Source organism: Podarcis melisellensis, assembly GCF_964234715.1.
Source record: "Podarcis melisellensis genome assembly, chromosome: 1".
Taxonomy (NCBI): Eukaryota; Metazoa; Chordata; class Lepidosauria; order Squamata; family Lacertidae; genus Podarcis; species Podarcis melisellensis.
The window spans coordinates 76,522,945-76,546,121 of record NC_138528.1 but is presented as its reverse complement, the minus strand read 5'-3'; the positions used below and the strand labels follow the sequence as shown (position 1 = coordinate 76,546,121).

The 23,177-nt window shown below is 46.5% G+C and overlaps 1 long non-coding RNA gene across 1 annotated transcript; it reads right to left on the bottom strand.

Annotated features, from left to right (window-relative positions):
* Positions 1-2,395: 2,395 nt before the first annotated feature.
* LOC309378946 lies at positions 2,396-7,025 on the bottom strand. The gene is made up of 2 exons (XR_014172302.1): positions 6,857-7,025; positions 2,396-5,759 (listed from the first exon to the last, which is right to left on the bottom strand). It is a non-coding gene; the product is annotated as an uncharacterized lncRNA (long non-coding RNA).
* Positions 7,026-23,177: the final 16,152 nt, after the last annotated feature.

Below are 23,177 nucleotides of genomic sequence, written 5' to 3'. Positions count from 1 at the left end.
GGCCAAGAATGTGTGTCTTGGCCTTCCTGTGTAATGTAGGACAAACCAAAAGGTAGACTATGTAGCAGCAGTGCAAATTTCTGTATGTTGGGTTTCTTGCAGCCAGCTTTCCCAAGTCTTCTTTCAGGAATTGCCTGTTACATAAATCCAAGGTCTAAAGTACAGGAGGAAGAGACCTGGCTGACTCCAGCACCTTTCCAGGTGATGTGCAAACAGGAGTTTTTTATATACTAGAAGGGGCTGCTTAGCCAAGAGGGCTCATCATCTTTGGGCAGATGGCTTGCAAACAAGTTAAACAAGAGCATTTCAATCAGGGAAGTAAGACTCAGTAACACACAATACAAGCCTGTTATCTCTGCCGCTGCCTTGTGTCAACACACCCACACACACCAGGCCATCCAGATAAGCAAAGCTGCTCTCAAACAGTCTCATGCTTAGGGTACTGCAAATGAGTCAAGCAGTGTAACTTCAAAACCCAAGAAATCCATAAGGGCGCATGTCCTATGCAACAGACACTTAATAGCAGGGAGACAAGAGTTTAGGATTCGCCTTATTATTTTTTCAGTGGCTCTTGTTCTGTATCAAAAGATTCTGGCTGTTTCTGGATGAGCAAGTTCTGTATCCCAGTGGAATTTCCTGCCAACTGATTTTAAGAAGCATTATGTAAGCCTCTGCTTACATTGATGTGAAAGTAACATGTGCTCTTCCGGTGCTTCAGAAACATACTGCTTTCAGCCCCAAATGCTATTTACATTCTTCTAGGATCCCACTGGCATAGTCAAGAGACTCTGGCGCACATTAGGAGCAGGGCAGGGTGTCTCAACCTGCCTTCTCCAAAATGACAAAAGGAAGAATAATAATAAATCAGAGTACAGTGGTAGCTCGGGTTACAGACGCTTCAGGTTACAGACTCCACTGGCCCAGAAGTATTACCTCGGGTTAAGAACTTTGCTTCAGGGTGAGAACAGAAATTGCGCAGCACTGGCAGCAGGAGGCCCCGTTAGCTAAAGTGGTACCTCAGGTTTGAAACAGTTTCAGGTTAAGAACGGACCTCCAGAATGAATTAAGTTCTTAACCCGAGGTACCACTGTATCTTAGTCAAAAGCATTCTTATGAAGTTAAACGGCCTTCATTGGCAATTCTTACAGCACTACAGTACCATCGTGGCTATTTCTCCAATCGAATAGTGTTATGCATCAGAACATAACAGCCTGATGGATCAAGCCAATGCATCCAGTATCCTGTTCTCACGGTGGCCAACCAGATGCCTGTGGGAAACCAGTAAGCAGGAGCCAGGCACAAGACCACTCTTCCCTCCTATGGTCTCTGACTCCTGGTATTCAGAACTTTACTGCCTCAGAAACTAGAGGCACAGCCCAGCCATTGTAGCTAGCAGCCTTATCTCCATGAATTTGTCTAATCTTCTTTTAAAGTCATCTAAGTAGATGGCCACCAATGCTTGGAGAGGTATTATCACCTGTCCTGAACCTTCCAAAATTCCGATTCATGAGATGTCCCCGAGTTCTAGTGTTGAGGAGGCAGACTTTTCTTCATGCACTTTCTCCAAGCCATGAACAATTCCTTGCTTGCATGCATGCAAGTCACCACTTCCTTGCCTTTTCTCTAAAAGGTCCTGAATGCTTTCCTCATAGGGAATTGCTCCGTCCCCTTGAATCACAGGACCTCGCATCTTTTTACTCAACTAAGCTTACCTCAGGAGTCTTTTTGAAAGTCCAAGTATACTCTGCAAGCTGAAACAACTATCAGTATACTTAAAACTACCAAATAACTTACAATCGGTTGTGAGACAGGACTCGCCCTTGCAGAAGTTATGCTGGCTGTGTAAGCAAGACTTGTTCTCCTATGTGCTTGGTTATTTTATATTTAGCAAAACTTTACAGCACTTGAGCATCTGATCTTGTATTTTTTTTTAATGCAAAGCCTTCATACTTTGCTTAAGTAGCTTGCATTTGAATTCTGGTATCTTTGCTTTCATAGTTACATGTTTTAATCATGCACGACCATGGATCTCAATTCTCAGTATGTATGTACTGGTAGCAAAGCAAAATTAAGATAATTTGACTTTTAACCCATAACATTCTTCATCAAAATGGAAATACCTGAAAGTTACCATTTAAGATTCATGCCCTATGTTGGGGGGGGGGGGGGAGATTCACAACAAATAAATTGATTTTTCTCATCAGAAATGTGCACAGTTTGCATTGTTTAGCATTAAAGGTCCTCTTGAGATCTCTAGGGTCCATAGTCTTGATGAGGACTATTTCTTATTGTTCCTGTACATATCTACAGGTCAGCTCATTTTGAGTAACTGAGGATTATCAAATGTGGCTCATAGTAAAGCATATTTCCACCCCAAAAGTAACACACACACACATTTTGGTTGCAAATGTTTACTGATTTAACAATATGACAAAGATGAAGTGACAAATGATATTTGCCAATGCCAACAACCTTCCAGTAGATTATATGATGAATTTCTTATGTTATATAATGCTTTACAAACTCTTATTCAGCCTTGCCACAAACCTGCATTAGGTCATAATTATTCCCATTTTACAGATAAGCATACGAGTTCATGAGCCATTGCAATGGGAAATTTACTGGTGGGGTACACTGAAAAAGGTAAATCTTCCTTATAGTGAATGTGATGCTATATAAAATCTTGCTTATTTTGAGCAGTATCGTATAGGTAATTTACACACAGTTGTAAAGTTGAGAGCGAACAACAAACTATAGGTAAGTTGATTGTTGGTGGCTAATGGATCCGTTTTGTTCGAAGAAGTCATCCACTTTCATTTAGAGGATCACGTTAATACATAATGAATATTTCTCTAGGTTTCATCACTAAAGCTGGTTCTCACATTCACATACATCACTTGATTACAGCTGAATATGTAAACCAGTTCCACTGACTTCTTTTAAAATGAGGTGATAAGATTATTTCATGTCTTTGATTGCTCATTCACACATGCTATTTGATGATGTGTATATCAACTGAGGAGCATGCCTGGATGAGTGTGCCTGCCTGCCTATAAGACAGAAGTATATGTGTGTTGTCGAGGGAATTGGTAACAAGCAAAGCTGGCCATTTCATCTATGTTGTTGGTACTGCAGAAGACACATCTCTCTAGGAAATTCCCTCTAGCTTACTTAGTTCAAAATCTCTCTGATGAAAAAGACACCCAGTGAATTGCAATGAGGTGTACATTGTAAGGTGTACTGGGGCACTTCCAGAGTCTGGAGGAGCACAGCACACAAACCAAAGACAACCTAAGAACATTCATCAACCAACAGCTGTCAGTATCGCTTTTCTTTCTGTCTGGGCATCTGAATTAAACTAAGGCAACTATGTTGTTAACCTAACCTACAGAGGCCAGGTAGATAGATCTGTGTTACAATCAGAAGCTGCAAAGTATATGTAAGGAAATCATATCTATTTTGGCAATACACATTCCACAAATCATGCTAGCAGGACGTTGAGCACTACCATAGCTCTTTGGGCTAGTACACAATTAATATTTGAAGCAGTTTTATGGTTCCACATTTGTATAGCTGGGGAGGCATATATAGCATCTCCTTTAGTGTTTGCATACTGCTTTGTCAGTAACTACACCTTCATTTTCCTGGAACCTCACTGTGAAAATAAACACATCTGAACAATGAGCCAATGCAAAAAGGGGATTGCTTGACTACCTAGGGAAATTTGGGTCCAAATTCCAGTTGTCACCATGGATTCCTTAGGTATCACTGCCAAGAGCATCTCCCTCACAATTTTAGTTGGGAAGAAGTGCAATGACCTGCTTAATAAGATTGTGATTAGGAGGAATAGAATAATGATTGTACAACATTGCACATAAAACTAGTGTTAGACAGAACCAACAGAAGTGATACAAAACCACGGTAATCTGGCAGTTTTTACATCATGAACAGAATGACCTACAAGAAAATTTTAACGCTTCCTTCAAGCAAAATTATTTCATAGCCAGACATAAAAAAGTAATAATTTGGCCATCCTAGATTCCTTCCACTGGACACAAATAGTAAAATGATATTCACCTGTTAATGCCACATTTTCACTATTCACAGGTTGTGTTTTCACCTCTTTAAATGTTATACCATAACCATCCCAGGTGCCGTGGGAGAAGACACCCCCCAAGGGCATTTGCCTATTCCACCTTGCTCTGGTTTAGACTATGATGCAACCCTACAGATATCCTCCGAGCTTGCTCAACTATTTTCTTTACTGTCCTTTTCTCTGCTCTCTAGGGAAACAGGGCCTTGACAGTTCGGGGGGGGGGGGAATCAGTGTGCATCACCCACATGCCCTTTTGAAGAGGAAACTCCCCTCTTCTCTTTCTTGAAGCAGCAGCAGCAGCAGCTATGGAGTAGCAGGGAAAGGAAGAGTGGGTGAAGCTGTTCCCAATATTGGTGAAATTGAAAAAGCTTTTCCTCCCATCACTTTTCTGCAGGGAAAATGTAAAAAATGTAAAATGGCAGGCTGAAAAACAAAAAAAGCACTTCAGGTAGAACACCTCTTCGCAGGTTTCATGAAAATGAAAGAAGCCTGAAATGCAGTTGTAAATATACTTTCCTGCATGGCCAATCAGTTTAAAACCCTGACAGTGCACATAAAACTGCATTTCTGCCTTTCATGCAGGAGAGAGGCTTGTAAGTGTTTGTTTTCCTACATTTATATCCTGCCTTTCGTCCATTATGGAATTCAAGGTGGCACACAGATAGCTCTGTGGGAGAGGGTCACTCATCCATCTGACCTAGATAAGACCAGCTTCAGCAATGCGGTGGTCTCATATGCCAAGGACTTTTAAGTGGTCCATGTGTCTGAGATTACAGGCCATTGCTTAACCCCTTGTCCTGTCCTGATCTGCACCTACAGGACAAGTAAGTGGAGAAAGGAGCAAAAAACCACAAAGATCTCTGAGGAAGGGGGGAGAGAGAGAATGGTTGCAATTGATGCTCAGAAGATCAGAGAGCGCCCCTCACACTTGTAATTTCTCAACTGCATGACTCACTCACTCACTCATTACTATACCGTGACAGGAGGCAGATTCTTTGGTTCAGTACAATCTCCACCAAGCAACTTTTTAGAAGTGTATAATTTTATTTTATTTTGGCAAGGGTGTTCTATCCCTTAGACTGACCATCATACATTTACTATCTTCCCACATGGCGCTCTGCTTCATTCTGTATGCATTCCACTTCATTGATTTTATGGGAAAACCCAAGAGAGTCCAAGCCAAGTAGTTTTTGCCAATTGCACGCCTTCCCGAGGGAAAACACAACCTATTTAATAGCGGATCCAACACATTTTATTTTGAGTCTTCCATACATCCTCAAAGGAAGGAGCATACATGCCCATGAGTGTGCAAACGTCAACTCTGCTCTTCTGCAACAGCCATGGACGTGCAAGCTTGATAGTGGTTGATGTCCAGCTCTTGAAGAATTCTTTTCTCCAACTGCACTCAGACTGGAAGAAGTCACCAGGCTCCAATGCGTTGTTTCTTCTTGGGGAAGGGGCAGGAGGTAGGAGGAGGAGACATAGTGATGCCCGAAAAGCAGGTTAGCCGCTGTCACACGCACAGTGGGGGCACTAGCAGCACAATGTGCGTTAGTCAGTGGCTCACCTGCTTCTGGAGAGTTAGACCAACCACAGGCAGGCTGGCTCTTCTGTCAGCAACAGACACCCCACTACCACCACCCCTGTCCCTACCAACATGGATCTGAAATACACAAGAAATAGATCAGCAGCAGAGTCACCACCAGCACTCCCTAAGCCCCAATATATTCGGCCACACTACTTCCCCTATTTCAACACATACAAAAATAAGCCCAGAAAGCTTCTGTTTCAACACCCCTGGGCCATTCCAACATGTGCAAGACAGATGCAGAGCACACCAGAGGGACTTTCTACCACACAGGGCAAGGCGTCATCTGCAAGCATTTTGAAGTCTCTCCCTTTGGCCACTTTTTGCTTAATTCTGTACTGCACTTACCCAACACAAAACAACATGTCAACTTGGAAGAAACAGGTCAGTGCAGTCAGACCCCCCAGCTAATTCACAGAAAAGAAAGGAAGAGATCTTGCTGTAGAAGTTGGAGCAATAAGGAAGTTCCGTTTCCACCTGGAGGACAATTCCCCGCCGCCACTTTTACCCACTGACTTACATCCTCCGCCGCCCCACTTGGTGTTTCTACAAGCACAGGCAACCGAACAGCGAAACCCCTTTTTGCAAGTCTGCTCAGAATCAAGTTATACTGATCGCAAACCAAAACGAAGCAAGAAGCCCCATTCCTTTCCTTGCACACCCTGAAGCGGAGCGAGTGTGGAAACCTGGCCGACCAATTAATCGACCGGCTAATTTGCGACAAAAGTGAAACTGCTTCTTTCCTCCTCAATGGATCAGCTGCAATTTCATTAGGCAACGAAGCGTTTCGAAATAATATTAAGAAGGGGAAGAAAAAAGTTAAATGGAAGTTCAGAGCTCTTTCCCAGAGCTTGGGGGGGGGGGGGAATCGAGGACTGTCAATGACCTGGTACGAACTTGCTTCCGTTCGTTCCTCGGCGAACATCTACATTTGGCTTTGACGACTTAATTTCTTCCCTGAGCACGGATGCGCCTTTTAATTGACTTGGCCGGGAAAGGGGGGGGGGATGATCTATGCCGCACGCTGAAAGTGAAACCAAGAAATGCTGTCCCCCCCTCTTTTTTTTTTAATGCTTTCCCTTAACTGCGCCCAACCTTAAAACACCCAGCCGGAAACCAAGCCCTGCCCCGAAGCCCCAGCACCCACCTCCCTCCCTAGTTACCCCACTTACCTGAACTTCGCAGGCGCCGCCTCTCCTCGGGCACTTTCCTTCGGGCTCCTTTCGGCAGCCTGCGCTGCCCACTTTCCACGGACAGGAGGGAGAGCGCGAGCGAAGCAGAGGCAGCGGCAGCGGAAACTTCTCCTTCCCGGCGTTGCGCTGCGCTACCCAGCCCACGCCGCTGCCGCGCAACCTGCCTTCTCTTTCGCTCCCCTACCCCGCCCTGGCTACATGCAAATCGAGGCTGGTGACGTCGCGCGGCGGGTCCGCCAATGGAGGCTGCGCCCGGCTGCCGGCCAGCCACGCCTCCCGCCGCGCCCGCCAATCGGCGGTGACCCCCTCCTCGCGCGGGGCTAGGCAGCTCCCTCCTTCGCCCTGCCCCGGGAGTTACAGCGCGGGGTGCGGCGCGTTCGGTTCTGCACGTCCTTACTTTAGGGAGGAACCAACTGTACTTGCCCGAGCGTCGATGCCGCTCTCCTCCCGCCCGCCCGCCTCCCTCCCCCCCCCGCTCCCTTTCCCGCAATGGTTGCCGCCGGCCAGGCTCCTTTCCAGGAACGCGGCTGGCGAAAGGGCCGGGCGGGGTCGAGCCCGCGGCGTCGCGTCCGCCGCCTTTCTCAGTTGGCGCGGTTCGGCTCCCCTCGGCCGCCCCTCCCCTCCTCGGGGGTGCCGAGTGGTACAGCCCAGCCTGGGCTTTGCCATGAGGACAGTGTCAGTGCGCACGTAGCAAGCGCAGGAGCGGCAGAAGGCCGGGTCCCAAGCGGCGCGCGGTGCCGGCAGGGGCGGGCGCGCGCCGCGAGATGTTTCCCCGCGCGGCCGCCGAGGCAGCTGCTGTTTGCAGCTGGCGCGCGCTGTCCTCAAAGGCTCTTTCGAGCGCAGCCCGGCCGCTCCTGCTCTATCCCCCCTTCCACCTCTCCAAAAAGGTAGACGGAGCGAAAGAAACCCCGCCCTGTTCTTTTACCTCATTTGCTTCTTTAAAGGATGCGCGCGCGTGTGCGTGTTTGTGTGCGTGCAAAAAGCCCAAGGGATCTGGTTTATCTTTAGCACGGGAACAGTACATTCAAGTCTGTGCGGCAAACGCTACAAATCTTGCACGCTGCCTGGGGTGATGGTGGTGCAAATCGAAGGCATTTGTGCACCTGAGCCTCGTTGGGCTCCTTGGCGTCCATGGATTGCATGGCTCCTTTCGGACACTTTCGTAGTTTTTTTCTTTTTAAAAAAGTGTATAGAACCATAGTCGGAGAGGTGCATTTGAATTTTTCTTAAGTGATGCACAGAACACATGAAGGGGCATCTGAATGTATTGCTTTCAAGCCCCGTTATGTCTACATTGATGCGATTTTGAGATGCTGTTTCATCATCTTCCACTGCAGGAATTCTAGGTTTGCAGGAATTCTCAGGGTGGACTTTTAGTACAATGTGACCTTTTATGAACTGCATGGCACTTTGTGCAGGAGTTGGGGCAAAAGACTTGCATGACAATGGAGGTCTCTCAGCCGATCACATAACGCCTAAACGTTATAGCAAGCTCCCTCTTGCATTCCAGAAAGGGTATCTAGTGGCATGGCCCTAGAACGCACACACAACACGTGCACATGTTTGCACATAGATTATGTTTGGCATATTTTTCTTAATTACACAATTGTTTTTGTTAAACGTAGGCTAGCAGTATCCCGCCCGCCCCCCGGCCGTCCCTTCCAACTTTACAATTCTATGACTCGATCAAGTATGGGCAAAGGATAAAGTGCAGAAATGGCAATGACAATGCACTACTACAGCAATCCTTCCAAGTAATTTGTAAAACTTCCTTCTGACTCCTCACCCCAATTTTACGATGAGATTTACAGAATTGGTGTCAACTAAGAACAAGAATCCTTGGGAGGAGGAGCGTGTCGAACGCCTTCAGCGCTTGCACTCCCGGCTCAGCCTCAAATAACAGTGTGGCAAAAGTGTTACATAAGAGGAGAGACTCAGCCTATAGCGGCGGCGGAGGCTGCAGTCCAGAGGACGGGAATGCAGGGCAGGAAGCTTTCAGGCCAAAAGAGCAACGATGCATAAGGGATTTGTGCACAACTTATGCAGGCATGGAGGGGAATGGCTACGGACTACTGTCCCCTTACCTCACTGCATAGGAATGGGGCACGGGTGGCCATGCTGAATAGGGACACTGGGATGATGCCAATTAAAAAGGCATTGATCTTGCTGCTACCGTTTCCCTGTCAATCATCGCCCTCCTACCCCCCACTCACTTCTGCCCAGATTTACTCCTTTGCCATTTCTCCACCTTCCACACCCCTCCCCCGCATTTCCCCTTTTTCTTCCCTCCCTCTCCTCTCACCAGTGCCCCAACTTGCCGCTCCCTCCCTCCATTTAGTTCTTTCCTATGTTGCTATTTTTCCCCACTCCGCATCTAGAGTTTGTGTTGGACCTGGAGCATCTTGCCAGAGCTCAGCATTTGTGCTTGGTGGGACCCTGCGCTCCCCTAATGATGAGCAGCCCCGAATAAACCCTCAGCAAACATCCTCAGTCAGTCACCCTGGGTCTTTCCATAGCTCCTTTCCCTGGTAGATAGTAGTGAGTGGTTTTTCCTAGCCACCACTAAGGCAGAAGGAGCCCTAGGGGTGCTCAGCTGGCGAGCTTTCAGAGGACCCCAAAGAGATCAATTTAGGAATTGTGTAGAAGGGGAAATTCCACCAGTTGCCGCTCCTATCAGTAGGAACTGTGGTGAAATATTTTTAGGCAACTGAAAGGTATAGGAGCATCTGGACTAGGCAACCCCCCCTTACTCTCTGACAAGCATCTGTGCAAAAACAAAGGGAGGGCTAATCATATTCTGCTTTGCATTCACCCCCCTCTCTCTGGATTACTTAGTTAATTCCACACTTGCTCACTGCTTTTTAAGCTGTATGTTTGCCCCTCTGAGCCAGTTAATCGGCTGCTTTTAACACATATCCTTTTCTGCCTTTAGAAACAGCATTGCTTTCATATGTCAGATGTGACTGGCATACATACTAGCTGCCAATCTAATGTAGATTCAGTGCCAAGGAAAGTGGAGTTCTGCAACCAGAATGAATTAGCCAAATTAAGTACATTTCAGAGCATTCATTCTGCTCCCAAGAGGAAGTGTTTCAAAGAGTTTGGGATTTTTAGCAAACACTGGTGTTACATGAACCAGAAAAAGAAAACCGTCAACCTGCGATGCTCTACAACTTCCCTGCCTCTCGTGTTCCATGTTGCCTGCCTATTCATACAGTTAAGACATGTTTCCTGGTATTCCATCTAACTTTGCTTGGTAATACTTGAATCTGTGTTTCTAGCTTTCCCACAACAGCCCTAGAAAACTGCTGCTTTCCATTTCTTTGGGTGGCTTTTTGCTTACTTCATATGCCAATTTCACTGGAGCAAGCTGTCTCTGGTGTTGGCAACTTGATAGGCTGAAAATATTTCTAGTCTACATACAGAGCAGCCCAGCACGTGTACAAAACAGCACGGACTAACCTCCTTTACTGGAGTGTAGTAAGCTCATTGGTTAATCTAGTGCTGCTGGCATACATGCAGAGCAATACCAATGAAGTCATGGAATTACAGTGGTTTAGAACCACTGTAAATGAGATTAGACTCAGGCTAATTGTCTCTTGCAGGGATTTGCAGTAACTAAGCCCTAAAGACTTAGATCCCTTTGCATGAGTTTACACAGTTTTAATATTTGTACACAAGGTCTTCCAATACATACCAGTAAAGAAAAGGAACTGGTTTTGTCCAAGGGTGATGGCTAATCATTTTTTCAGGTGGTCATTGTGGCAAAGATTAGCACATGATACAGGTTTTTAGCTGTGTTGTGAAAAGTATTTCCTGGTTTTTGCAGACCCAGCTGCTGTTTTTCAGCTGCTGCTGAAGGCACAAGAACAGGTTGTCGTGCGGTTTCTTTCATGAGCAGTTGGTCGCTTTACCCATGTCTGCTACCACTGGATTGCGACAATTAGGTGATCTGTGAACTGTAGCTCCCTACTGCCCCATGCTGCACCACATGCTTGAGAGCAATGGGGCAATACATGGAGGCTTAGAGTAAACTCCATAGAAACCAATAAGGACTTGCCCCTCCCAAATAGTTAGGTATCAGAAGAGAAGCATCCCAAAAAGCAGGGGTGGGGAACCATTTTCAGACTGAGGACTAAACGCCAGGGGTGGGTAGGGCCAGAGTCAAAAGTGGGCGGAGCAACAAATGCAAATGTTGCTCTCATGCTGTAGGCCACTGGCCACACCTCCTCTATTCGCAAAGCATGAGGCATTGTAGGAGTTGAAGGACACATTCCAGCCAGGCAAAAATATCAGGTGTGAAGCAGGGCCAGTTAGAGGAATGGCCTAGGAGAGAGGTCTGAGGGTGAGAAAGGACTATTTGAGGGCAACTGAAGTTCCCTTGCCCTGTGGAATGGGAGGAATAGCACCCATTACATTCTAGTGGACAAAAGAAACTTGTGACAGACAACTTAAAGACCAACCATTTTATTATGATGTAAGCTTTCCCATATTACACTCATGTCATCAGATACATGAAGTGTTATCTTGAATTGCAGGTATACATATGGGTTTTTTTGTGTGTAAATATTTTAAATTGTAAAGCTTTTGAATGTGTTTGTGGGAGGTGGGGGTCATTGTTTTGTTGTGTTTGTTCTAACTGTTTATTTGTGCTTTTATCCCTTATTTTTATCTTGTGAACCACCCTGAGATCTTGTGATGAAGGGCAGTATAAATAAAATAAATAAATAAAATAGAATAGAATGCAGAAACATGTAGGCTGATAATTATGTTACTAATTGTGGTCATTATCCCTGTCTGTTCCTGCATTTTCTGCTATACCTCTAGAAGTTCTTGTACAGTTTTTCCCTGGAGAAAGGAGAAATACCATCTTTTAAAAATCAAAGTTTGTAAAACATTTTCTGCAGATTTACTTTGTTCTAATGGGTGATTCCTTGGCCATTTAATAATAATAATAATAATAATAATAATAATAATAATAATAATTTATTTATACCCCGCCCTCCCCAGTTCAGAAAACCAGGCTCAGGGCAGCTAACAACAAATTTAAAACGCTTAATTGTAGAAGCAGCATAAAATACAGTATAAAAACATGAATAACAATAAAATTCAAAGTTCAAAAATCAATTTGGGGGAAATCCATCTAATAAGCATCAGCCAGGGCTAGCTGGCTGAATTACCGTAATCCTACTTGGGCCAGCGAGGAAGCCAGGGGAGAATTAGCTGTGGGGTCTCAGAGTGGTCCTCTGCGGGGCATACCAGGAGAGGCGGTCCCGTAAATACAATGGCCCTAAGCCACAAAGGGCTTTAAAGGTCAAAGCCAGCACCTTGAACCTGACCCTATACATGACAGCAGTGTGAGCCTGAAGATACTGGTTATACTACACACACACACACACACATATGCACATTGCTGGTAATGCCCTTCAATAAAACCACGTCTGTTTATAGCTCACAGACACACCTAGACGTTTGCACAGTTTATATTCAGCCTGCCCCACAGCTGAAGTCAAGGAGGATAAACGGACCATACAAAGCTGCCTTATATTAGGTAGACTTCTTGGTTCATGTAGCCCAGAACTGTCTCAAAGTGAGACAGACAGTGAGACGGACAGATGCTCTTCAACAGCTCAAAGGAAAGCCTTTCCCAGCTCTTCGATCATTTGGAGTTGAGGGGTGTGAAACCTTCCACATACAAAGCATGAGACTGGCCTCTTAGCGACAGCCTTTTCCTCAGACTGAATTAGTTGAAATCCAATAACAAAATTGATGAGTGTCAAGTGGAATGGAGAAGTGATGAGAATTTCATACACCCGTTTTTCACAGAGATTCTAGACCAGTGGTTCCCAACCTTTTTTTAGCCATGCCCCACCTAAGCATCTCTAAAATCCTGATCCCCCCCCCCCGCCATGACATATAATTCTTATTATTCAAAAAGTGAACTATTCACGTGAAGGAAGCCTAAAAGGCCATTAACTTGGTCTAAACAAGCTTCCAAATTGCGCTCCTTAAAAATCAAATTGCCCCCCTGTGGGGGCATTGGAAATCACGGCTTTGGATAGTTTGTGTAAAATATTGAAAGTCCCGAGATCCCAGTTTGCTTCAAAGTGGTTTTTTTTAATATCCAGTCCACCCCCCACTCCTGACATAAGGCTTATGATTTGTCATGCTTAGCTTTCCCCAGTTTTTTTAATTGTTGACAGCTCTTTCCTCATTGACCCAAACAATGACCTTGTGAGGTAGGTTGAAGGCTGAGAGAGGGAGAGTGACTTGCATGAGACCACACAGAGAGCTTGGTGGCTGGCCTGGGATCATATGATGGAAGCCTGGGAGAACAAGGATAGCTTTCCAAGTTAGTGTTCTTTGAATTTCAGTCCGATCTACTGTGGAGATCTCCCTTAACAATCTAAACTGGTTGAGCCTTTATTTGCCTTTCTGTGACTCACAGAAACACTTTTACAGCTCAGCAATAAAAATGAACAGTCCATGGCTGGCTTTACGTGGGAAATGTGTCTGTAGTTCTAATTATCCCAGTGTTTAGCTGTGCGTGACCATACACTGGAGAGCACATCGGAGGCTGGAGTGGATTCAAATCCTCTATGTGAAGACAATGGGGTGTTTTTCAGTCAGAGCCAAAGTATATCTTACAGTCAGGGACCACAGACATCAGTGGCTGTAATGTCCAAGAAATAATTGAGATGGTGGTCTGTCTTTTATCTTTTCTGTCTCTGATGTTTTAGTGTTTTATGGTTGCTTTATTGTATTTATTGTTGTTGTCTTCAAACTGTATTTAAAATGGATAACTTACTCTTCTGACTTGTGGTGGTAGCCTCCTTGGGCTTTTTGAGGAAGAGTAGATGACGATATCATTATTACTATTATTTTATTTCTCACTACAAAGAGGAAATGAAATAATTGCTGGATTATATTTCATTCTTTTAAGTCAGATTAAAAACACAATTTATTTAGCAAGATATCTCCAGATTTTGATCAGCTTTCCAGCATTGTAACATATATTTTTTGTTTAGAAAGCAATAATGTATAAATGATTTTTAACATGTATGTGGGCACCTTGCTAAATGTTTCCCATAATATATTTTTAGTTAAGTCAATCACTGCTGATAAACCAGTGTCAATCTAGGGCAGTGGTGGTTGAACCTATGCCACGCATGCCAGAGGGGGCACGCAGGCCGTCGCCGCAGCACAGAGCCGGCAGAAGGCAAGGGTGGCGCGTCGAGCCCTTAGCTCAACTTGGGTGGCCAGAGCACCATGTGCGTGGAGGGTTGGCGCAGGAAACTGCGCTGCAGGAGTGGGATGTGATGCCCGTCAGGGTGTTGACTCTCTCCAAAATGGGGGTTGCAGCTATTCTTTGGCCTGAGTTCATTGCGCCCCATTGCGGAGAGGCTTCTGGAGCATATTGTGGCAATTAGTATTTTGTTCAAGTGGGTTGCAAAATAGCACTGGCAATTATTATGGTGGGCCCTCAGTTTCGGATGCTGCTCAAGCAGGACAGTAAAGAGCCAAAATCCCCAAACTGGCCCGGCTGCTGCAGTGCCTCTAGGGCTCCTTTTGCTCAGCTGCTCCATGCGGGATGCCCAGACTGAGAAGGCGCCCTTGTGGCTAGGGATGCGCAAAGGGAAGGGCTGGATGGGGCATCGGTCCCATTCGGATACGTGACACTATCCCCAAGCAGGCGCTCATGTTGTTTTCAGAGGCTGGGCGTGGATCCTAGGCCTTGTGTCTGAGTAGAAGCACCTTGGATGGGACATCAGGGTGGTGCAAAACAGAGCCACAACCCCCAAGGCGCGTGTTTTCCCTTGGGGAGCTTCTGCTGTGGGTGGGGGCACAGCGCTCTGCGCATGCTCAGAGGCATGCTGCCTCCTCTTGCTGTGAGGTTGAGGCTTTACACCCCCTCTGGCCACGCCGGACACCCTGCGTAGGGGCCAGTTGGGGCTGGGCGAGGGAGCGGGGCTAGCACGTGGGGCCCATTCAGAAAACAGTAGTGCGATGGGGGTCACCACTCTGCACACGCTCAGAGGGCCAGGCCAAAAATGCTTGCTTGCTCGGGCTGGAGCTTAAAAGCAGGGAATCCTTAAAGTGGAATTCTCTGCCAAATAATTTTAAGTCAATGAAAGCACTTGGGATTGCTTTCCTTACTTAGTTTGGATCATCTTAATGCAAACTTGTTTACAAGTTGTGTCATTGAAAGCTCTGTTATTGTGTTTTTCTTTTAAGGCAAAATATGTTAATGTATGGGTTGTTTTTTCTAAACTAAAGCCTCAGTATTCAGGTTAAATTGCCGTGTTGGCACTTTGCAATAAATAAGTGGGTTTTGGGTTGCAGTTTGGGCACTCAGTTCGCCATCACTGATCTCGGGCATTTCTTGCAGCTCAGCACAGCAATATGCTTTGTCATCATGTGGCTCTGAAAGCTCACAGCTTCCTGTGTTTCCTGAGAAGTCAAACAGCCCAAGTGTTAGTGGCAACTAATCCATTTATTCTAGGAAGCTGCCTTATACTGAGTCAGACCTTTGGTTTATTTAGCTCAGCATTGTTTACTCTTCACTGGCTTCCAGGAGCTTCTCGGTGTTGCAGGCCGGAGTATTTCCCAGCCCTATCCGGAGATGCCAAGGTTTAAACCCGGGACCTTTGGATGCAAAATGTGACCTCTACCACTGACTTCCCTCTCTCAAGATCAGCTGATGAGTGCCCCCCCTTAGGATGCTCATCCAAGCATGAATTTGATGGATGAGTTTAGTGATGGGGAAATGCACCCCTAAACTGGGGCCACTAGTCACAGAACAGTGTATGTGATTAGAGCTGTACCGAAGCCAATATTAATAGTTTTAGTTATTTATATACAGTGGTGCCTTGGGTTACATACGCTTCAGGTTACATTCGCTTCAGGTTACACACTCTGCTAACCCAGAAATAGTGCTTCAGGTTAAGAACTTTGCTTCAGGATAAGAACAGAAATTGGGCTGTGGCGGCAGCAGGAGGCGCCATTAGCTAAAGGTTAAGAACAGTTTCAGGTTAAGAACAGACCTCCGGAACGAATTAAGTACTTAACCCGAGGTACCACTGTATCATGACTTTGTATGCAACACTCTTTGGATACGTAATCAGCTTACGATAAAATGATGAAAGCACTATAAAATAACGAATACATAAAAAGAAGCTAAAAAAAAAAGGAAGCATACAAAAGGAGCATCAAAATAACCCAGATAAAACCAAGCAAGGAAAAGTAAGAAGCCTGGTGGTATTTGCCACTGAAAAGTGGGTGTCTGGAAAAGTTTTATGAGATGCTCATTCCAAGGCTGAGGCAGCACCACAGAAAAGGCCCTTTTCTCTGCACTTCATATGGGGGGGGCGGCGGCTCTGACAGTAATTCCAGACTATGGGAAGGCAGGTTTGGGGTCAGGTCCTTTGCTCCAAGTCTCGAAGCCCTTTCAACATCAAGACCTTAAACTGGAATGAGAAATGCTTGTAATGTCTGATCCCGTTTAGAAGCGCAGCAGCAGTATTCCGCAGTTTCTGAACCAACTTCAGAGACAGATCTTCCTTGTTTTACTTTGCCAGGAGCTTTTTATGACTTGACTTGTCAGCACTGCAAACCCTCCAAGTGTCCCTATTTTTCAGGGACGCCCCTGATTTAGAGAGGCCATCCCTGTTTCTGATTTGATCCCGGCATGTCCTGCTTTTCCTTAAAGGTAAAGGTACCCCTGCCCGTACGGGCCAGTCTTGACAGACTCTGGGGTTGTGCGCCCATCTCACTTAAGAGGCCAGGGGCCAGCGTTGTCCGGAGACACTTCCGGGTCACGTGGCCAGCGTGACATCGCTGCTCTGGCGAGCCAGAGCCGCACACGGAAACGCCGTTTACCTTCCCGCTGGTAAGCAGTCCCTATTTATCTACTTGCACCCGGAGGTGCTTTCGAACTGCTAGGTTGGCAGGCGCTGGGACCGAGCAGCGGGAGCGCACCCCACCGCAGGGATTCGAACCGCCGACCTTTCGATCGGCAAGTCCTAGGCGCTGAGGCTTTAACCCACAGCGCCACCTGCGTCCCATAGGATGTCCCTATTTTCATTGAAGAAATGTTGGAAGGTATAGAGCTGTCTGAAGGCAATCTTGTATAGGGAGGGTTTTTTTTAAAAAAAAGTTCAATGTTTTATGATGTTTTTATGTATGTTGGAAGCTACCCAGAGTGCTGGGGCAACCCAATAAGATGTGTGGGGTATAAATAGTAAAATTATTATTATGGAACAGGACGTCCCTATTTTCATTGGAGAAATGTTAAAGGGTATGGCATTGTGTTCCCCTTGTTTTACAGCTCCAGCATCTTAAGAATTAAAATGGTTGAGATATCTTTGAAGTATTTAGAGAGTACCAGCTGAAGTTGAATGTATTCCTACTTTTTTTTAAACCAGCCCAACAGGCTGAAATTCCACAGGTAGAGATTTCTTCTCTCCAAGCCAGGAAAAGCTTTGTCTGCTACATTTCTGCATTTCAGGGTGCCGGCACAGGCACAAGGACAAGTAGGAAACATCAGGTGATTACACGGGGACTCTGCTGTAGATGAAAGACTAGCATTTGGGGTTTAGGAGCACTAAACTAACTTCTCTAATTCCAGCCCCCCCCTTCCCTCTTCCTCTGATCCGCCCCCTGGAACTGTATTCTCTGCTAAGAACAGCCCCAAACATCAACAAATCCTGCTTTGTTCCAAAAGAGTGCTTCAGATTGCATCTGGGCGGGCTTCCATTCATAGCGGAGGCCTTGTTTTCCTCCTCAACATTCAGTGTCTCATGAATTATAGCTGGAAAGGCCGTTTCCTACTTTTGCTTCGTTTCATTCTCAGCGTTGCTAGAAAGGGACAGCTGAGGCTGGTGTCGTGCTTGCTTCGCTTTGCTTTTTTTAGTCTTACCAGGGAAAGGCACTCTCTACTCTCCCCTGCTTTCTGACAAGATCCCATCCCAAGGCTGAGCAAGAAACCTACATGATTCATGAGTACATGTTATGTATAAGGGAGAGAGATTGCTCCGTACGTTTCCCAGTTTCCTTGGGAGTCTTATGCTTTCAACAAACTGCCTCTCGTTGCAGATAAACTCAAAGGTCAGTCTGATTCTCTGCGTGCCTACTCAGAAATAAGCCCCACTGAATTCAATGGAGCTTGCATGTCACCTATGCATGTCACCAAATTGCAGCCCTAAGGGCACATCAGAGAACATGCTATTCTCCACCTTGGTGCTATTGCATGCTGCCTGCTGTCCATCCTGCCCTCCCCAGAATAGGCCCAGAAGCACGTGGAAAGAATAACTCCCAGGGAAGCTGAGGCCCAATCCTTTGCAGACTAGGAGTGGAGAGAGGGAGTACCTGATCTGGTCGCAGTGGGCCAGGCATTGGGGAGACAGAGACCGCCAGACGAAGCTTCCTCTCCCACTCCTCCCTGGTCCCACTGCTTCACCCCAGTAGCTTCCCAGTCCAGGCACTCTCACAGGGCTGGTCAGCTGCTGGATGGGGTGGGAGTTAGAGGCCCAGCCAGATGCAGCATGGAGGTTTGGTGTTAGAATCTCCCAGACCGTTTGTTTTTTAAGCATTGATTAACAGCAGCTACTGTGGGCAGATGGTACTCGGACCATAATGTGGTGGGAGGGGGAGATAACCGCCCCCTTGTTTTCCCAATTAAAATCCCACCCTCCAAGTTGCTATTCTGTAGAGGAAGGGCAAATACCCGTACATTTCCCCTACAAGGCCAAAAATAGCTTGGGGAAGCAATTTTATTTTGAAAACATTTGCCCAGGAGCTGATGGGTGGGAATAAACCTCTCCATCCCCCGCCAGCATCGCAGTCCCAAACTCTGCTATAGTGATCAGATTGTTGGACTAGGACCTGGGAGACCAGGGTTCAAATCCCCACTCTGTCATGAAGCTGTCACTGAGTGGCATTAGGCCAGTCACTGTCTCCACCTGCAGTGCCTAACCTCCCTCATTGGGTTGTTGTGAGGATAAAATGGGAAGGAGCTCCTTGGAGAATAGTTGGGATAGAAAAATAAATAAATAATCTGGATGGGGAAAGATGAAGCTGTTAATTGGGGGGGGGGGGCTGATACAGGAGATCCTAATTGCTTATCTCCTGGGTCATGTCTCGATTCGTCCCCACAGGTAGCTTGAGTTGCCACTCTAATTTTCTTGGGAGAACTACTATGCCTTTTACTCAGCCTTGCATTTAAGCACTAGCCTGGTAGCCATAGGTGACAAGGAATTGCGTGCAGGTGAGTGAGGAGGCTGGTGGAGCGCTCTGCCTGTCTTTAGTGAGACCCCTGCAGGCTAGTAACTTTTGTGGGCTTATTTACAAAACTGCTTAAACTGTCACATAGCAAACAGGAATTGAGCAGCAGTAGCTTCCCCCATCATGGCAAGTTTCACTGGCTTCGTTTCCACTTACATCACAGCTATGGTACTGAAAGGGTGTGGAAGCTTGGCAACCCTACTAGGCATCAAGTTAGTTGCTCGGTATCCTGGACTCACCTGTCCTTTCCCTTTAATGCCATTTCCCCAGGGGTTTTTGAAACAATTGCTCATTTTTCCAGCCGTCACTAAACTGAACATAGTAACAGAGGTACCACTGGGAGGTGCAATTCTTACTGTGGTAGTGCAAATTCGTACTAAGCGCACGGCCTATTTGTTTTTTTCTTAAGTAGTCACATTGGCTTTAAAAGGACTACACTGCAAATGATCTGAGAACGGTAGCTTTAATTGCATGCAGAATTGATGTGTATGCATTGCTCTGGGCATTCTTGCAGCGCATCAAGCAAAACTTCCAACAAGCCCCAGGTTGTATGCTTGGACTTCCAAAAGTTTTTGCTTAAGTCCCTCACCAGAGGCCCTGAGTAAACTTAGTAAGATGGGGCAGGGGGATCAATGTATAGTCATACGTTGAAGTAGCTTAGGGGTGAGTTTTTTTAATGGGTTGCACGCTGTGGTGACCTGCAAGTAACAAAGCGCGTTACTTCCAGGTTTCGCCGCTTGCACATGCGCAGACAGTCAAAATGACGTCACACACATGCGCGGAAGTGGCGAATCGCGACCCGCGCGGACACGGGTTGCGTTCGCTTCGGGATGCGGACAGGGCTCCGGAATGGATCCCATTCGCATCCAGAGGTACCACTGTATTCAGGAACAAGAGCCTAGATTAAACAGGCAGTTCTCATAACGGAGGAAAATCGTAAATAAGATAACTAGTGGGGGACTTGAGGAAGGCTATACAATTATGAGTGGTTTTGGGGGAGAAGAATGGGATGTTATACTAGAACTACCCAATGAAACTGACTGGCAGGAGATTTCAGGCAGACCTTCACAAACAGTGCATGATAAATGTGTGGAGTTCGCTGCCATCAGGCCTCCTCTCCCTCAGCTGTCACCTGGGGCAGCCATTCCACAGTGGGAGAGATGGAAAGCGGGGCTTATTCCATCAGCTTTGCCAAAAGACCAGCTCCATCAGCACCTCCTGCTCCTGAACTGTGCCGCCTGGTCATTGTAAGAATTTGTTGTACCAGAGTGATTTTCTTCTTCATTCCATGTCCCTTTTTCCTTGTGTGTCCCTTTTTTTTTTTTTTTAGTCTCCAGGTAAGGACCGTCTTGTTTTAATTGATTGTTTCAAAGCTACTCCGGGAGCTCTTTTGGCTGAAGAGGTACAAATAATCTAAATCAGAGCTTTCAAAATTTTTCGTGTTGGTGACACACTTTTTAGACATGTATTACGGTATTTCGTGACACAGTAATTCAGTTTTACATCATTTCGTGATACAGTAATTTAGTTTTACTAGCAAACCAGAGGTTAAACTAACCCCTTATAAGGGTGTTTGCGTGACACACCTACACACTGCAGCCAACACGCTAATGTGTCGCGACACGCAGTTTGGAAAGCTCTGATCTAAATAAAGAAATCAGAGACGACGAGGGCCACTAGCAAAGGTTGCAATTCTACTCTCTTTTCCTGAGAGCATTCATCAGGACTTTCTTCCGAATAGTCGGGGTTAGGATTGCCCTGTCAGCCATAGCAGCCATAAAGCGCACTCCATGCATTTCCAGGAAGCATGTGTGTGTGTGTGTGTGTGTGTGTGTCTGTATGTGAATTTACATTCCCCGTTCGGATAACGACACATTTAATGCAGCGAAAATAAGCGATTAACCTTTCTCAGTCTGGCTCTTGCTCTTCGCTTCCACGAGCGCGTTTTGTTTTGTCTCGCTGGGCTAGCTGGAGCATTAATAACACCGGGCTTCCCGCTTGCGCTAGCTGTATAATCCTTATAATCCCGAACTCTTTAGCAAGAGAATACTGGCATGCAGTCCTGCCCATCCGTTCCGCGGGGTTTAACACGCACGGCTCGCTCGCATTCGACTGCAGGGTGTGGCGGCGGGGATGGGTGCTCCAGAGACCTCTTGCGGCAGAACTGCGGAACTGCCACTTGGTGCAGAAGCGCGGAGGTCCCCATCTCTTAAAACTGCCAGAGAAAAGAGGGAAACGCTCTGCACAGACGTTGTTGGGATTCATTCAAAGCACGTTCCACTGAAAGAGCACAATCCTGAACGTGCTGAGGCACGAAGCCTCTGCTTAGTTCAATAGGTCTCACTCTGTGTAGTGAGCGTGCTTGGGACCGCTGTCACAATTGGCAACACTAAGCCGAATTACGCGGATACTGCTTTAACTTTCAGCAAATCAAACAGACGTTTTTGCTTCAAGCCTGCTTTAAGGAACCCATCAAGTTAGTAGAGCAACGCTTCCGATTCCGAAGGGGCCTTGCAGAAAGCCAGGAATGCGTACGTGCGTGGGAATCTCTGTCTGGAGAAGCCGGGCGCTTCTTTCGTGACCTAGGCGCACACAATCGTTTTAAAGAAAGGAAAGCTCAGACTTGCAATTCCTGATCCCATACGGTGTTGAAAATTCAGACATGTCCCTGCCTTCCATCGAGCTTGATATCCGTTTATTTAGCCCGTGAAGACGCGCCGCCTTCTAAACTGTGTGTAAGGTTAACAGTTCCCGTGATTTACGAGGTGCATAGCTGTCAACGTTTTCCTTTTTTAAGGGAAATTCCCTTATTCCGAATAGGATTCCTCGCAAGAAAAGGGAAAAGTTGACAGCTATGACGAGGTGGCGAGCGGGGAAGACAACTTATTTCACGGCAGGGCGTTATATATATATAATATATATATATATATTTAAAAAAACAACCCCATCTCTATATAAATCAAAATTCCTTTCTGGCCAGCCAAAGCGGTGAGCAACCTTCTGAGTCCACCAGAACTCTTCGTCCGATTGGATGTTAAACAAAGAGATCGGATAAAAAGAGCTGGATTGGTATTTAAGTCATAACGTCTGCACTAGTTAAAAAGTTAGTTTTTGTTTGCGCATTGTACTAGAAGGGCGTCGTTGGAGGGGGGGGGTGGCATGAAGAGCTCCCGCACCTCGGCATTTGCCATCACTCTGCCGGCTTCAAGAGGGAATTTTGGCAGGCAAACCTTTTCTCAGCCCTGCATGACAAGTTGCAGTCGCCAAAAGGGAACCCCCCTTCAAGTGTTTGGACCAGAGAAAGCCGGCATCTGTAAATCCCACTGACCTCGGCCTCTGAGCCAACAGGCACAAAATCGGGCTGCCCAAGGTGCAGGCGCTAGGTCGCCACAGAGCATAGCTGTCAAAGTTTTCCTTTTTTTAAAGGGAAATTCCCTTATTCCGAATAGGATTCCTCGCAAGAAAAGGGGAAAGTTGACAGCTTTGCCACAGAGGCGCGGCGAAAGAGCAAAGGGCCATCCCCACTAGCGGAGGAGTTGCTTTGCATGGTTTCATTTTCTAAGATGGGGGGCTTCTCTAGTTCCTCCACTGTTCAGTAAGTAATAGTTTAGGAGGCGACACCTCAGCGAGAGAAAAAATGCTTTGAACACATTTTCACTGTGTATTATGTTGTGAGCCGCCCTGTGATCTTCGAGTGAAAGGCGGTGCATAGATTCGATCAACGAATCAATGCAAAAATGCCCGGGTTGAGGAGGTCCCAAGTCAACAAGGGTCTTTCCCGAGACCCGAGATTGAAAATGACCCGGTTCTGCGATGAGTTTCGCAGGCAGCGAGCCCGCGTTGCGCCCGCCGTTTCGCTGGGTCGGGAACTCGCCCCGGCGAAACAGCGCCGCCCAATCGCAGCCACTGCACTGGAGCAGAATCCGGACGCTCACACTGCGCCGTGGCTCCGTGGGGCTTCCGCTCTACTTCGCCTCTTCTTCCGCCCTCGCTCCCCCCGCGTTTTGCCTCGAAATGG